We start from the raw sequence: 17,632 nt of genomic DNA, 5'->3' as shown, positions 1-17,632 counted from the left end.
GGAGCCTGGGGCTGGGATATCGGCGGGGGGGTGCAGGTTAGGGTTGTGGGGGACTGGCAGAACTCTGCAAGGGAACCGCTCCATATCTCCTGGTTTTGCCCTCGTATGGGTCTTGCCGGCCTTTTGCCAGAACCAACCAGGAACAGAAGGTTCCTTATTTGATCCGCTTTGTCTCGATCCAGTTGCCCCAGTGGGCTCATGCAATGGAAATCACTCGCCGGGGTGGGCAAGGTGCTGGTTGAAATACCCCTCCTGTCTGGCATGCCCTGAGCCTTTCACCTGCTCTGCTCTGCAGACTGCCAGGCCCCTGGCATTGCTAGCACAGTATGGGGCAGTCCCCACAGTGCCAGGCCTGGACGGACAGGGTGCCCCCTTGTGGATAAGGACTCTCTGCTCGCCATGGGCCTTTGTTCTTGGCGGGGCTGATCAGTGCCCGGTGAGGTGTGTGCAGCTCCAGTGTGAGTCTGTATCGACCTCAACCCAGCACTGGTAACTGAACAGGAGCCTGTGGGGCAGCGGGAGGGGGCTGGGGTCCCGCAAGCTTTGGGGAGAAGGTAGCTGGGTGTGTGTGTCAGAAACCATAGTGGGAATGTCCCTGTGTGCCTAGCTAAAGGGCCCCCCACAGACCAGGTTCTCCTTGGTCCTCAGCGTAGAGACTGGCGTGTGTGTGTGTGTGCGTGGGGGGGACGGACACAGAGACTGGTCTGGTAGGGGGCATAATGTGGAGACCAGCTCAGCCTGGCGTGGGGTGATCTGACACTGGCTTAGCCAAGGGGGTGGAGGTGGGAGTTCATCTCCCCACCCAGCTCAGCTTGGCCCCGTACCTCTGGCTTTACCTTGGCTCTCACTCAGGGAGCAGCGGAAGACGCTTCCTTCCTCCTACCCCGTGCATGCTGCTCATCCTTCCTGTTGCTTCCCCTGCCTGCGTTCCCTGGGGGCCCAGCCCAGCGCCTGAGCCCCCATGCTCAGGTGAGTGATGAAACCAGCTGGCAGTCGCCCATAGGGGCCATGGGAAATACCGGTGCCCGTGGCTGGGTCTCCTGCCCAGCCTAGATGGCCCATGGTGGGATGGTTGAGGGTAATGCTGCAGGAGCTCTGGTCTATTTCAGTCTCCTTTTGACTTCCTCAGCTCCCCCGGCCCCCCAGTCCTGCTCCCTTTTGGCCTGACATTTCTCCTGCCCAGGCTGTAGGCCAAGGGGAATCTCTCTCCAGTTAGAAGGAAATTAACTGGGTCCATTTCAAATTAGACACACAGATGCCACCAGCCACCAGTTTCCCCCTCGCCCCGCAGATTGTGTTTGCTCAAGAAGGGTTTGGGGTTTCTGGTGTCGGGCCAGAGGCATCTTCACAATCCCACAAGGGGGTGCTGTGTCCTCGTAGCTGGACTCAGGGCTCAGCTGCTCCCAACTTTCTGCATTAAGCACATTCAGAGTAAGGCCCTCTGACTGCAGAATAAGTACACCTGTACCTGGGGCTGAGCAGGAATAAGTGATGCACGTTAAATTCCTGCCCGACCTTAGTGCGGGTTAATTGGCAGGTGCAGACGAGGCACAGAGATGCGGTAGAGAAAACGGGATTTCTGATCTGATCTGCTGGGGATTCCCGTGTTTCGACATTTGTTCTGAATAAGGACGAGGAGCTGGAATTTCCCATGGAACAAACATTCCAGAAATGTTTGATTCAGAGCAATGGAAATGTTTCGTTTCGATAAGGTAAAAACGTTTCTTTTCGATCACAGAAACCTCAGGCTGGACAGTCCCTCGAGAGGTCATCTGAGCCAGCTCCCTGCACTGAGGCAGGACAAAATATCCTTAGACCAGCCCTGAAGGCGTGTGTCCAACCTGTTCTTAAGATCTTCCAATGACGGGGATCCCACAGCCTCTCTTGGTCACCTGTTCCAGAGCCTGAACTAGCCTGAGAGAGACAGAGAGATTTTTTTTCCCTATTATTGAATATAAATCTCCGTGAGCCGACTCCCTGACTCCTCGTCTTCCCCTCTGTGGGCGTGGAGAACAGCTGAGCACTGTTTAGAACAACCTGTGATCATGTCCGCCCCCCTCGCCTTCCCTTCTCTAGACTAAACATGTCAAAACATTATACCATGACATACAAAATATACTATATGTTGGAGAGAATATTATGTCATAAAATTAATATTTGGCCTAGTTTGTGAGGCCCTGACATGCACCTGGGTAGCATTTCTCTGCTTGGATGTAATGCAATAACTTTTGAACATTGCATCCCATCACTTCCAGAATCTCAGGGAATATTCCAGGCATCCATGGGCAGAGCCCTATGGATATTTGTTGGGGGGGGGGAGGCAGGGGGGAATCAGGAAAACCAAGAGGGAGGAAATGGGGGCACGTGGAGCCCCTGGCCTCTGGTTAGCACAGCCACAGCTTCAGCCACCTCTGTAATCCTCTATAGGTCAAAGAGCCGGTTGATGGCAGAAGGTAACACCTTGCAGCCTAACACGCCCCAGTGGAGTTTAAAATGTTGGTGCTGTGAAAGAGAAAGCGAAGATGAAGGAAAAAGGAGACTAAGAACAGTGGGGGAGGGGGAAAGGGGGAGGAGTGGGGGCACACTCCCAGCATAGGCTGGGGGAGAATGGGAAATCCTGGTGTGTGTGAGGGGAATGGGGCCACACAGAATCACTGGCATGGGAGGAGATGAGGGGATACAGAGGCCCTGGAGTGAGGGAGGGGGTGGGATGGTTGCAGGGAGTCCCTGAAACAGAGGGGGTAGGAGAGTGGCACCAGGGAGCTTGTGTGTGGGGACAGTGTAGGGATGCAAGGAAACCCTGGCTTGTGGAGTGAGCTTGGCCTATAGAAGCAGTTACAGCAGGGTGGGCTGGGAATCAGGACTCCTGGGTTCTATTCCCAGCTCTGGGAGGGGAGTGGGGCGAGTGGTTCGAGCTGGAGGTGGGTGGGTGGGCTGGGAATCAGGACTCCTGGGTTTTATTCCCGGCTCTGGGAGGGGAGAGCGGTTCGAGCAGGGTGTGTGGTGAAACTAGGAGCCATGAGTTCTTGGTTCTACTCCTAGCTTTGCTGCTCCTTGACCTTCAAGCCACCTTCCTTCTCTATGCCTCAGTTTCCCCCATTCTAGTATAGCACTAATGAGCCTGTAACAATCCCATAGCCAGCTGGGAATTTCACAGCAACAGCCAGACTAGAACCCGGCCTCTTCTGCTCAAAAGCCCAGGCCTCTGTGCTGGGATCCCCAGGGCAGAACTGGAACTGGTGCCGCTGTGCCTCCTTAACTCTCCAGTCTGGGCTGTCTCACCTAGTGCTATGCCAGTGACAAGCAGCAAACCCCTCCAGGCACTGTGATCACTCAGCCATCAGCATGTGGAGCCCCACACCCAGCAAAACTGCATGAATGCTCCCTGAGCCACTCATGAATCATAGAGAGAGAGGCACCAGCCAGTCACCCCAGCCCCTGGCCTTGCACCCCAATAATGTACTGTTTGACACTGATCAAGACTCCCTTGGACAATGCGAGCTCATTAGTTAGTTTGCCACTTCTTCAAAGGCAAGAGGAAATGCTCCAGCCTTTGTAATCTGAGCTGAGATTCCCTGAGCACTTCAACTAAAACCACACTCTTCAATGTAAAATATAAAACAGATTTATTAACTAGAGAAAGAGATTTTAAGTGATTATAAGTAGCAGGCATAGAGATCAAAATTGGTTACCTAAGAAATAAAAATAGAAATGCCGTCTAAATCTAACTTTAACAGCCTAAGCAAGGTTTGACTCAAGCAGTCTCTCACCCCAACAGACGTTACAGGCAGCTCACAGTTCTCAATACGCAGGCTGGATTCCCTTCCAGCCTGGGACCAATCTCCCTAGTGCAAAGGCTTTTTCTTCCAGATGATCTTCCAGGTGTTGAGATTGGGGGGGGGGGGGGGGGAGAGACCAAGTGATGATGTCACTGCCCTCTTTTATACTTTCTTCCAGTTGCCCTGCCGTGGGGGTCAGGCAGTCCCCATTGGTCAGGCAGTCCCCAGGGGTCAGGCAGTCCCCATTGCCTACGTGCTCTCTCTAAGGAGCCTCTGGGAGAGTGGATTCTTCTTGATGGGCCATCAACACTTGTCTGGCCAGTGATGGCTGCTCCTTTCTTGCAACTGAAAGGCCGGCTGTGGTGTCTCCCCACCTCCCCATGTATTTCAGTAGCACACACAGCAATACGCCGTAACTCCCGGTACAACGATCGCACAGCCAATCCAACAGCATAGTCAGGTTCATCAGATCAAGACTTTTAAAACAATACCTCACAAGGCCTGCATTGTACAAAACACATCATACTCCTATCGCCGTGGTGAATATGGGGGTTCCAGGGTGCTGTTCTGAGGTACAGTGTCACCCCTCCCCGAGATAAAGGAGACTCTCCCTTAGCTGTAAGCTGTACAGGGTCTGGGACACAAAGATTTGCAGTTTGGGTTCCATCCACTAGAGGCCAGTCTCTCCCAAAGAGACTAATGCCTGGGGATTCCTACCATATTGCTCCTAGATCCTGCCCCTTTTTTCGACTGGGATTGCATGTGGGGTGGGGGTGGGGGAGGCTCTGTCCCCTTTTACTTCTTCACCCGCTGGAGCATAAAAAATCCCCCTTGGCTGGGACAGTAGCTGCTTTTGCCCCCCTCCTTGCCCCCCCCCCCCCCCCGGGCTTTTCAAACCCAGCCAAATCTCCCAGGCTTAGAGCCAAGGTCTCACTTGGGTGGTTTAACCCTTCGCTGGCCCGCTTGGCTGATCTGTCTCTGCTTTCTTTGGAAGTGAGGAGAAATAGATGGGCTCCTTGCCCAGGGGGTTCAAAGCAGCCTAAGAGGTTTAGGTACCTGAAACCTCATTGCACTTGGGCTCCTTGTGCCCATCCCTCCCGTCTAAAATCTCAGCTGCAGCTCCTTGCTGCTGGACCATGCTCTTTAGGGTCACCCGGGCCTGCAGGGGAAGTGGGGCCTAGTGATTAGAGCAGTGGGGAATGGGAGTCATGCAGAACTCCTGGGTTCTGTTCCTGGAACTGAGAAGGGAGTGGAGTCCAGTGATTAGAGCAAGCGTGACTAGGAGTCAGGACTCCTGAGTTCTGTCCCCAGCTCTGGGAGGAGATTGGGGTCTAGTGGTTAGAGCACTCCAATTGGCTCTTCTTTCCTCTTTGACTGTGGTGTGGGTCAGTCCCCCATACATATAATGAGCTTGAAAAGCAAAACTTCAGAAGGGGTGTGACGCCTAAACCTCCACCTGTGTGACCCATGGAAGGTCACATGACTTGGCTACCATGCACCCCCAGACGCACCCGCAATGGGCATGCTTCTGGGTCAGGCAGGGGGTTAATATCCCCCTGCCTCCCTGCTTCTGCACCGAGTAAAGATTATTGCTCCTAATAACCTGCCATTTGGGAAAGTTTGGAACAATAATGAGGCAGCATAATGGGTTCCATGCCTCGCTCCTGGCCGGCCAGGGGAAAAACCCGGTTTTAATTAAAGAAAGAATTGAGCGGGGAGTGAGAGAGGAGGCGCGGAAGGAGGTTGTGGGCTGACTGCAAGGGAGACACGAGGCGAACCCTGCTATGCTGGGGTTCGCCCTTCACAGAGGGAGGCTCCCCCCCAGAAGTGCTGCAAGGGACACTCAATGGTCCTGCTTCCCTCACGCTGTCCCCAGAGCCCACCCTGCAGGACAGTCGGGATCAGCAATTGCTGAGGCATCGAAGGGCTGCTCATGGTGGAAATCAGAGCGTCCTAATACGGGGAGGGTGGGAGGTGTTGTCATTGTCATCCCTGTGTTACAGATGGGGAAACTGAGGCAGAGAGAGGCATGGTGACTCACCCAAGCTCACACAGTGAGTCAGCAGTGGAAGTGGGGTCCTGACTTCCAGCCCCTTGCGCTAACCACTAGTCCATGCAGTGGCTTTCTGCGGTGTCTCAACTTGGGTTGGCCAGGGAAAGTCCCATCCGAAACCTGCTCCTTTCCCCACAAACCTTCATTCTCAAATTGAACCTGAGCCCAAACTCTTCAGAGCTATGAGAAGTTCCTGATGCAATTCACTTCCCTCCGGCCCTTCCTGTGTTAATACCGTGCCTGGATCTACAGCCCGATGGTAGGTCAGCTCGAGAGCTGCTTCTCCTAAGACTCTGCTTCCCACGGCCCCTGGCGAGCAGAGAACACCACAGCGCAGGGCTGTCTGTCCATCCGTGCCCCCGACCCACCCCACGGGGCATGGGGAGCAGAGAACACCACAGCGCAGGGCTGTCTGTCCGTCCGTACCCCCGACCCACCCCACGGCCCCTGGGGAGCAGAGAACACCACAGCGCAGGGCTGTCTGTCCGTGCCCCCGACCCACCCCACGGCCCCTGGGGAGCAGAGAACACCACAGCGCAGGGCTGTCTGTCCGTGCCCCCGACCCACCCCACGGCCCCTGGGGAGCAGAGAACACCACAGCGCAGGGCTGTCTGTCCGTTCCCCCGACCCACCCCACGGCCCCTGGGGAGCAGGGAACACCACAGCGCAGGGCTGTCTGTCCGTCCCTGCCCCCGACCCACCCCACGGCCCCTGGGGAGCAGAGAGCACCACAGCGCAGGGCTGTCTGTCCATCCCTGCCCCCGACCCACCCCACGGCCCCTGGGGAGCAGAGAACACCACAGCGCAGGGCTGTCTGTCCGTGCCCCCGACCCACCCCACGGCGCCTGGGGAGCAGAGAACACCACAGCGCAGGGCTGTCTGTCCATCCGTGCCCCCGACCCACCCCACGGCCCCTGGGGAGCAGAGAACACCACAGCGCAGGGCTGTCTGTCCGTGCCCCCGACCCACCCCACGGCCCCTGGGGAGCAGAGAACACCACAGCGCAGGGCTGTCTGTCCGTGCCCCCGACCCCACGGCCCCTGGGGAGCAGGGAACACCACAGCGCAGGGCTGTCTGTCCGTGCCCCCGACCCACCCCACGGCCCCTGGGGAGCAGGGAACACCACAGCGCAGGGCTGTCTGTCCATCCGTGCCCCCGACCCACCCCACGGCCCCTGGGGAGCAGAGAACACCACAGCGCAGGGCTGTCTGTACCTCCCTGCCCCCCACCCACCCCACCGCCCCAGGGGCGCAGAGAACACCACAGCGCAGGGCTGTCTGTCCATCCCTGCCCCCGACCCACCCCACGGCCCCTGGGGAGCAGAGAACACCACAGCGCAGGGCTGTCTGTCCGTCCCTGCCCCCCACCCACCCCCCGGCCCCTGGGGAGCAGGGAACACCACAGCGCAGGGCTGTCTGTCCGTGCCCCCGACCCACCCCACGGCGCCTGGGGAGCAGAGAACACCACAGCGCAGGGCTGTCTGTCCATCCGTGCCCCCGACCCACCCCATGGACCATGGGGAGCAGAGAACACCACAGCGCAGGGCTGTCTGTCCATCTGTGCCCCCGACCCACCCCACGGCCCCTGGGGAGCAGAGAACACCACAGCGCAGGGCTGTCTGTCCGTGCCCCCGACCCACCCCACGGCCCCTGGGGAGCAGAGAACACCACAGCGCAGGGCTGTCTGTCCATCCGTGCTCCCGACCCACCCCACGGCGCTTGTTTAGCAGAGAACTCCACAGCGCAGGGCTGTCTGTCCTTCCCTGCCCCCGACCCACCCCACGGCCCCTGGGGAGCAGAGAACACCACAGCGCAGGGCTGTCTGTCCATCCGTGCCCCTGACCCACCCCACGGCGCCTGGGGAGCAGAGAACACCACAGCGCAGGGCTGTCTGTCCGTCCCTGCCCCCGACCCACCCCACGGCCCCTGGGGAGCAGAGAACACCACAGCGCAGGGCTGTCTGTCCATCCGTGCCCCCGACCCACCCCACGGCGCCTGGGGAGCAGAGAACACCACAGCGCAGGGCTGTCTGTCCGTCCGTGGCCCCGACCCACCCCACGGCGCCTGGGAGCAGAGAACACCACAGCGCAGGGCTGTCTGTCCGTCCCTGCCCCGACCCACCCCACGGCCCCTGGGGAGCAGAGAACACCACAGCGCAGGGCTGTCTGTCCATCCGTGCCCCTGACCCACCCCACGGCGCCTGGGGAGCAGAGAACACCACAGCGCAGGGCTGTCTGTCCGTCCCTGCCCCCGACCCACCCCACGGCCCCTGGGGAGCAGAGAACACCACAGCGCAGGGCTGTCTGTCCATCCGTGCCCCTGACCCACCCCACGGCGCCTGGGGAGCAGAGAACACCACAGCGCAGGGCTGTCTGTCCATCCGTGCCCCCGACCCACCCCACGGCGCCTGGGGAGCAGAGAACACCACAGCGCAGGGCTGTCTGTCCGTCCCTGCCCCCGACCCACCCCACTGCGCCTGGGGAGCAGGGAACACCACAGCGCAGGGCTGTCTGTCCGTCCCTGCCCCTGACCCACCCCACGGCCCCTGGGGAGCAGAGAACACCACAGCGCAGGGCTGTCTGTCCGTCCCTGCCCCTGACCCACCCCACGGCCCCTGGGGAGCAGAGAACACCACAGCGCAGGGCTGTCTGTCCGTCCCTGCGCCCGACCCACCCCACGGCCCCTGGGGAGCAGAGAACACCACAGCGCAGGGCTGTCTGTCCGTCCCTGCCCCCGACCCACCCCACGGCCCCTGGGGAGCAGAGAACACCACAGCGCAGGGCTGTCTGTCCGTCCCTGCCCCCGACCCACCCCACGGCCCCTGGGGAGCAGGGAACACCACAGCGCAGGACTGTCTGGCCTTGCCCCTTACGCTGGGGGCAGAGATAATGTAGGGGTCACACTCACACTCCAGCCTGTATGCAGAAGGTATTTTCAGGGTGCCCTCCCCCTGTTTTGTACCTCCGTTCACTGTCAGAGCATCCTGAAGGGCCCTACAGGTAACTGGGGATGGAGCTCTGTGTCTTCATTTCATCTGCATGACTGATAGGAAGGGAGGCGTTCCCGAAAGTGATAGGCTAGTGGGGTCTAGAGCAGAGCTGGGCAAACTGGGTATGGAAATTATATGGCAGGGCATGAAGGCTGACAAAATTGGGGGTTGGGGTGTGGGAGAGGTTGAGGCCTCTGGGGTGGGGCCAGAAATTAGGTGTTCAGGGTGTGGGAGGGGGTTCCAGACTGGGGCAGGGGTTGTGGTGCAGGGGGGTGAGGGCTCCAGCTGGGGGTGCGGACTCTGGGGTGAGGATGAGGGGTTGGGGTGCAGGAGGGTGCTCTGGGCTGGGACCAAGGGGCTCAGAGGACAGAAAGGGGATCAGGGCTAGGGCAGGGGGTTGGGGTACAGGAGGGGTTCAGGGGTGCAGGCTCCAGGGGGCTCTTACCTCAAGCAGCTCCCAGAAGCAGCGTTATGTCCCCTTCTCCAGCTCCTATGCGGAGGTGTGGCCAGGCAGCTCTGCACACTGCCCCATCTGAAGGCGCTACCTCTGCAGCTCCCATTGGCTGCCGTTCCTGGCCAATGGGAGCTGCAGAGCCGGTGCTTGGGGTGGGGGCAACATATGGAGCCCCCTGGCTGCCCCTACGTGTAGGAACCGGAGTGGGGACATGCTGCTTCTTCTGGGAGACACACAGAGCCACAGCATGTGTGGAGCGGGGCAAGCCCCGACCCTGCTCCCCGGTGGGAGCTCGAGGACCGGATTAAAATGTCTGAACGGCTGAATGTGGCCCCTGGGCCGTAGTTTGCTCACCCCTGGTCTAGAGGTATGGGGCTGGGAGCCAGGACTTCTGGGTTCTATCCCCAGCTCTGGGAAGGGAGTGGGGTCTAAGGGTTAGAGCAGGGGGCTGGGAGTCAGGACTTCTGGATTCTATTCCCTGCTCTGTAGGGGAGTGGGGTCTAGGGGTTAGAGTGAAGGGGCTGGGGCTGGGAGTCAGGACTCCTGGGTTCTATTCCTTGCTCTGCAAGGGGGTGAAGTCTAGAGATCAGAGCACTCTGATTGGCTCCTCATCCCTCTTGACTCTCGTGTCACTCAGTTTCCCCATCTGTACAATGGGACTGAAGAGTAAACCCTCAGGCTGCTGTGGGAGGGGCATGATGCCAGACCTGCCGTGCAGCCCAGAGCCTGCCCGCGTGACGCAGGTGGGCCTGTCTCCACAGCTGCCCTGCGACATGGAAGCTGAGCTTGGCCTCGGCGGCAGGGCACCCCCCAGTGTGATTGTCCCCTGCCCCAGCGTGGGCATCCTATGTGCTGCAGCTGCTCCCACCCCCCGCCACCTCTCGCTCCCAGCCCTGCGCTGCAGTGAAAGCCTTAAACCGACCCCAAAGTGGAAACACACTTTTCTTCCCAGCTTCTCTCTCCCCCCCTCCCAGGCCCCGGTGCTGCCTGTCGGCCAAGACGCCTTCCAAAAAAACCCCACTGCAGCTTCAGCTGGGCCAGCTCCCACTGCGAAAACCTGCCTGAACTCAAACCTCCTCCGCAAAGCGTTTGCTGCATGTCGTCTCCTCGCCTGGGGGGTCATTTTTGGGGTGAATCTGCTCAGATCGGCTGAACTTTGACCTCCCCCCAGCCTTGCCTCAGGCGATATTTACGAGCTCCCTCCGTGTCTTTTAATGGAGGCGAAGCATCAAAGGGAACTAATTGTGGCTTTCCAGCCCAGCTCCCAAATTCAAACCCAGCCATTCCAAAAGCCTTCTCCTCTCCCAGCTCATATCACACTCCATAAATCTCAGCCCATGTCATGGCCCCCCCTACAATCCGATCTCTCTGTATTTCCCCCACCGCTGCCATTTTTTCCCTCTCAACCTTTCTCTCTCTTTGTTCTTAAGTTTTGCCAATTTTTTTTTAAAGGCACATTTTTGCAAATTGCTTCCAAAAGTCTGCAGTTGTAGAAAACACACCCCGGGCTGGGGTTTATTTTTGATTCAGGGTTCATTTTATATCCTCTATATAATATACATTGGAACACAGCGAATGGCTAAGATGTAACGTTTTTCTTGGCTAACGTCTCGACTGGAACTTTGATGGGTTTTAGAGTTTCTTCACAAGTTTTTTAAAGAGATAGACTGCGAGTTGGCTGTTCGGATCGGAGCCTGGCCCCAGCTTTCACAATGGGGGCAGAACTTCGCCCAGGCTTTGAATGCCACGTTCTCGTGTTACTAGGTAGCCCCAAGATTCAGAACTGGACCATAACTTTCCTAGGGACATTGGGACCCTGCCTTTGAGTTTGGGCTTGTGCACTTGAAAAGGTGACAGCTTTTCTTCTCTCCTGTGTAGGTTTCTTTCTCTTTGTCTGTTTCGCTGTCCCCACCCATGTACTTTTTGCTTTTGTCCCATAATTCTCCAGGACCAGATCCCGGCCTTCTGAAATTTATGCGTCTGAGTCTCTGCTCTGTCAACCCCATTTTGCCCGGGTGTAAAAGCCTGGTGAATCGGGCCCAGTCGGGTCCTTCTCTGAGTAAGGGGCTATTCAAGGTGAGAACGGGGGAAGGAGGAGAATGGTGGTTCTAATGGTCCACTTGTCTGGCCTAGTAGTTTAGGCCATGGACTAGCACTCAGGAGAACCTGGCTTCTACTCCTGACTCTGCACTGGCCTGCTGGGTGACTTTAGGCAAGTCACAGCACTGCTTTATGCCTCAGTTTCCCCTCCCAGCCTTTGTCAGTTTAGACTGTGAGCCATTGGGAGGCAGGGACTGTCTGTACAGCCCCTCGCACAATGGGGGCCCCAGTCTCGTTTGGTCTGTGCAGCACCCATCACAGTGAGTGGGGTGGGGTGGGGGGGCTCAGTAGGGGGCGCTCTCCCCTTGCAGTCAGTGCTGGCCCCAATGCAAGCTAGTAGGTTCTGTACTTCAGGGAGTGGGGTGGAGGGTTCAGTAGGGGACGCTCTCCTCTTGCTGTCAGTGCTGACCACAGTGCCCCAAAATGTCACAAAGGGGTGGAGGGAGTGGAGCAGGGGCTCCATAGGGGGTGCTCTCTCCGTTTGCAGTCAGTGCTGGTCCCAATGCCCCGTTGTGGCACTAGGGGGCGCTGTGGGGTGGGGAGCGAAGTAGGAAATGCTCTCCCGGCAAGCCTGTATGAACCCAAGCACAGTGCTAGGAGGCGCTGTGCTGCTGGTGTTACTGCTTTTCTGGTGAGAAATAAAATCTGGCTTTGGGGGCCTTAAAGAACCTGGTGTCGGCGTCAGCCCCAGTGTTTTGAACATATGTTGATTTTGCCAACTGTACTGTTTCAGGTGCATGCCATCCCCTTCTTCACCTCGCATCCTGAATTGTTTCTTGGTGGTGTTCTATGCTGTCGTGTTCCACCCCAGAGGTGGCTGCATTTCGGAGCTGAGTGAAGCAGCAGTGATCTAGCTGTCTGCTGAATCCATCCTTCAAGATGAAAGGTTCCTTGGAGACCTCAGGTAGGAGCCACTCAGTTATATTTTATGCTATAATATAGGATATTATTATTATGAATTACTTATTACCATAATACATAGAAGTCCCCAGTCAAAGAGCAGAACCTTGTCATGCTGGGTGCTGCACCTGCCCCTAAGAGCTCATAATAAAAATAAGCAAGAGAGACAAAGAGAGGTGAAGGGGGAGAAACTGAGCAGTGAAGTGACTTGACCAAGGTCACCCAGCAGGCCAGTGGCAGAGCTGAGAAGAGGACGCAGGTGTCCTGAGTCCTAGCCTAGTGTTTGATCTCTGTTAACCTAGGATCTAACCAAAGTCTATGATGAGAGCGATGCTGAATGTGCTGAAAGGATTAAATGGATCGCCCATGGCTCATCCTGGTGTTTCGCTTTCATTGAGTGGGCTGGGGAACGGGAAGGCTAGAAAGAGAGAAGATTGGTGCTTTGTGCAAAAAAAAAAACCCTCCACTGCTCTTCACGCGGCTAATTGCCTTTGCAGATCCTGAGTGGACAGCATCCAAAATGCCCTGAAACAGTTGTCAGCTGCAGAGGAGGCTGTGGGGAGGGGGGGGAATGGGTGGCTGTGTGGGGGTGTGATGAAGAGGACTGTTCAGCCCCCCCACTCCATGCAAATGCTGCCGCTCGCTTCCCTCGGAGGCCGGCATGGCTGGTTGTGTAGCTGTGTGTGTGTTTTTGAATTCATTTCCCAAAGAAGATGTAGCATCTTCACACAGCACTTGACTCCTACATCTGTGTTCGCAATATGGCGTCCTGGCACATCTGTTGGCTCTGAGACTTGTAGTGCAAATACAGCCGGCTCTGACCATCTGGAGAGAGGGTTTGGGGTTTTTTTTTCCCCTACCTCCTCTTCTTGTGTGCTGGGTCTGGGGAGAGAAAGCAGATCCATCTCTGGGATAACTGGAGGCATATGGACGTTACTTAAGACTAGCTCCCAGCGCTGGCAGTTCTCTGCTGCCACTGAGCAGAATGCGTTCAGCAGGTTGACGTGCTGTAATGAGCGGCCTTCTTGCATAACCGCACCACACGCACGCATGTAGATCTGCACACGCATACGTGTACATACAAACACATGCTACACCCCTACATACTTACACTGCACACGTGTTTGTAAACACATGCACACACTACACCCCCCCACAGTAGACGCATACATAAACATGCATACATATACACCCACCTACATGCATACACGCCATACGTAAACATACACCACATACACATTACAGCCATGTATATACCCCCCCAGCCACACACCCCACACTGGAGCCACATACATATACACAGATACACACACCGTACACATACATGTATACAGACACACACATACGTCTACACATATGCACATGCTATATGCATACATGTATACAGACATACATCTACACATATGCACACACCATACACATGCATGTATACACACATATGCACATATATACATACATGTATACACATACATGCACACAGATGCACACACCATATGCATACATGTATACGGTCACACATATACACATACACATATGCACATGCCATATACATACATGTATACAAACACCTGTACATACACCAAACAAATATGCACACACATACACACTACACACACACACTACAGCTGCATACATATACACATATAGAGCGACACATCCACTACATCCACATATGTGTATACACCCCCTACACACACATACATGCATCACACACAACAGCCACATCCATATACACACACATACACATATACACACTTACTACATTCCCCAGCCCCCCAGCCCCAAGCTCCTTGGCAGCCCCAAATGCCCCTGGATCAGTGTTGGCCGACCCACTTCAGATTGTTTGTGTTCCTTTCAATACGCTCTCTCTCCCTCGGGAGTCGGGAGGCCCCGGGAGACCTCATTGCCCCAGGCTGTCTCTGGTCACCCCCACTTGCCCTTAGATTTTGGACATGACTGTGTGTTGTATGTCCCAACCTCCTGTTGCTTCCACCATTCTCCCCCACTCTTAGCACCAGCCTTTCCTCCCCTCCCCCACAGACCAACAGCAGGCCTTGGCTTGGTGTAACAGACCGGATATCTTGATGATAGCTGGTGAACAGAGGGGGAGCCCTGCTGATGCTCAGTCCCTTTGGAATGTCTGATGGGCCCGTTGGGATGGTGTTTGCAGCTAAGCGGGAGATCAGTCGATCTATCTATCTATCTATCTATCTATCTATCTATCTATCTATCTATCTATCTATCCCCATACACCCCATCTATCTATCTATCTATCTATCTATCTATCTATCTATCTATCTATCTATCTATCCCCATACACCCCATCTATCTATCTATCTATCTATCTATCTATCTATCTATCTATCTATCTATCTATCCCCATACACCCCATCTATCTATCTATCTATCTATCTATCTATCTATCTATCTATCTATCTATCTATCTATCTATCCCCATACACCCCATCTATCTATCTATCTATCTATCTATACCCATACACCCCATCTATCTATCTATCTATCTATCTATCTATCTATCTATCTATCTATCTATCTATCTATCTATCCCCATACACCCCATCTATCTATCTATCTATCTATCTATCTATCTATCTATCTATCTATCTATCTATCTATCTATCTATCTATCTATCCCCATCCACCCCATCTATCTATCTATCTATCTATCTATCTATCTATCTATCTATCTATCTATCCCCATACACCCCATCTATCTATCTATCTATCTATCTATCTATCTATCTATCTATCTATCTATCTATCTATCTATCTATCTATCTATCTATCTATCTATCCCCATACACCCCATCTATCTATCTATCTATCTATCTATCTATCTATCTATCTATCTATCTATCTATCTATCTATCTATCTATCTATCCCCATACACCCCATCTATCTATCTATCTATCTATCTATCTATCTATCTATCTATCTATCTATCCCCATACACCCCATACACCCCATCTATCTATCTATCTATCTATCTATCTATCTATCTATCTATCTATCTATCTATCTATCCCCATACACCCCATCCATCTATCTATCTATCTGTCCATCCCCATACACCCCATCTATCTATCTATCTATCTATCTATCTATCTATCTATCTATCTATCTATCTATCTATCTATCTATCTATCTATCTATCTATCTATCTATCCTCATACACCCCATACACCCCATCTATCTATCTATCTATCTATCTATCTATCTATCTATCTATCTATCTATCTATCTATCCCCATACACCCCCTCTATCTATCTATCTATCTATCTATCTATCTATCTATCTATCTATCTATCTATCTATCTATCTATCCCCATTCACCCCCTCTATCTATCTATCTATCTATCTATCTATCTATCTATCTATCTATCTATCTAAGCAGTGGTTCCTAAACTTGTTCTGCTGCTTGTGCGGAAAGTCCCTGGCGGGCCGGGCCAGTTTGTTTACTTGCCGTGTCTACAGGTTCGGCCGATCGTGGCTCCCACTGGCTGCAGTTCGCTGCTCCAGGCCAATGGGAGCTGCTGGATGCGGCGCGGGCCAAGAGATGTACTGGCCGCCACTTCCAGCAGCTCCCATTGGCCTGGAGCAGTGAACCGCGGCCACTGGGAGCCACGATCGGCCGAACCGGCGGACGCAGCAGGTACACAAACCAGCCCGGCCCGCTAGGGACTTTCCCTGCACAAGCGGCAGAACAAGTTTGGGAACCACTGTACTAGAGCATTTACCATCAGGAAAAACTGTTCTCCCAAATGCTCAGTGGAGGCTAAAATTTCCATGTAGCTTGAAAATGTAGCCAGTATTCGTTACCAATCTCCTTCTGCTTTGCATTAACCCAGGGGTAGGTAACCTATGGCACGGGTGCCAAAGCCGGCACGCAAGCTGATTTTCAGTGGCACTCGTACTGCCCGGGGCCTGGCCACCAGTCCGGGGGGCTCTGCATTTTAATTTAATTTTAAATGAAGCTTCTTAAACATTTTTAAAGCCTTATTTACTTTACATACAACAATAGTTTAGTTCTATATTATAGACTTATAGAAAGAGACCTAAAAACATTAAAATGTATGACTGGCACGCGAAACCTTAAATTAGAGTGAATAAATGAAGACTCGGCACAGCACTTCTGAAAGGTTGCTGATCCCTGCATTAACCACTGGGGTAGGTGACTCAGTAGGGGGCACTCTACCCTGGCAGTCAGTGCTGACCCAGCGTGGCACTAGGGGGCGCTGTGCTGCAGGAAGCAGGGGTGGGTGACTCAATAGGGGGCGCTCTCCCCTGGCAGTCAGTGCTGACCCAGCGTGGCACTAGGGGGCGCTGTGCTGCAGGAAGCAGGGGTGGGTGACTCAGTAGGGGGCGCTCTCCCCTGGCAGTCAGTGCTGACCCAGCGTGGCACTAGGGGGCGCTGTGCTGCAGGAAGCAGGGGTGGGTGACTCAGTAGGGGGCGCTCTCCCCTGGCAGTCAGTGCTGACCCAGCGTGGCACTAGGGGGCGCTGTGCTGCAGGAAGCAGGGGTGGGTGACTCAATAGGGGGCGCTCTCCCCTGGCAGTCAGTGCTGACCCAGCGTGGCACTAGGGGGCGCTGTGCTGCAGGACTTGCCATCTCTCAGACAAGATGGAAATCCCAGGCCCTGTCTGGCAATAACCCTCTGGAACTTTACAGCAAGAATAGGCGTGTGACTCCTGACATTCCAGTCAACTATCCAGCTCAGTAATGACAGGCCTCCCCCATGCCCCTGCCTGCAGGCTGTTTCAGTTGGGTACAGGACTCTCCTTCCCTCTGTTGCTGTGTGCTGTTAGCCAGCTTGCCCCAGCAGTGGCTGCATTTCTGCACAGGCGGACGACTCGTGGCTAGCAGAGATAGAGCAGTGGTTCTCAACCTAGTTATCATTGTGGGCCGCACATGCTGCTCTCTGTGTGTTATGTGGGTCACAGCCACACACTATGTATACTACCTGTATGGCCCTGAGGATGTCACATGAGGCGCAGCTGTGTGCTGATTGGGCCATGGGTGGAGAGCCACTGGATTACAGTGAGGCAGGTTCTCCCCTCTAGTGCACAGCTTGAGCTGCTCTTCAGTAGAACGGGACTTTCAGTGGAGGCAGTCGTCTCTTTGGAGAGGCAGCATGGCCCAGTGGATAGAGCACTAGACTGGGACCTGGGTTCTATTCCTGCCTCTGCCACTGGCCAGAGGCATGACCTTGGGTGAGTTGCTTCCCCTCTCTGTGCCTCAGTTTCCCTAGCTGTATAGTGGGGAGAATGATTCTGCCCCTCTGCTTTGTAAAGCACTTTGAGAGCTCCGGGTGAAAAGTGCTTGATAACAGCTAGGT

The 17,632-nt window shown here is 54.9% G+C and overlaps 1 protein-coding gene across 2 annotated transcripts in view; it reads left to right on the top strand.

Moving 5' to 3' along the window:
- NFIX (nuclear factor I X) overlaps window positions 1-17,632 on the top strand; it is a 211,685-nt gene that overhangs the window by 18,568 nt on the left and 175,485 nt on the right. For both annotated transcript variants that reach the window (XM_039513970.1, XM_039513957.1), the window contains exon 2: window positions 12,108-12,278. The gene's annotated coding sequence lies outside the window, so the exon portion shown is untranslated. The remainder of the gene's footprint in view (window positions 1-12,107; window positions 12,279-17,632) is intronic.

This window comes from Mauremys reevesii, linkage group 25 (genome assembly GCF_016161935.1).
Source record: "Mauremys reevesii isolate NIE-2019 linkage group 25, ASM1616193v1, whole genome shotgun sequence".
Taxonomy (NCBI): Eukaryota; Metazoa; Chordata; order Testudines; family Geoemydidae; genus Mauremys; species Mauremys reevesii.
Note: the sequence above shows the minus strand (reverse complement) of the source record. Positions and strands in the feature narration are given on the sequence as shown.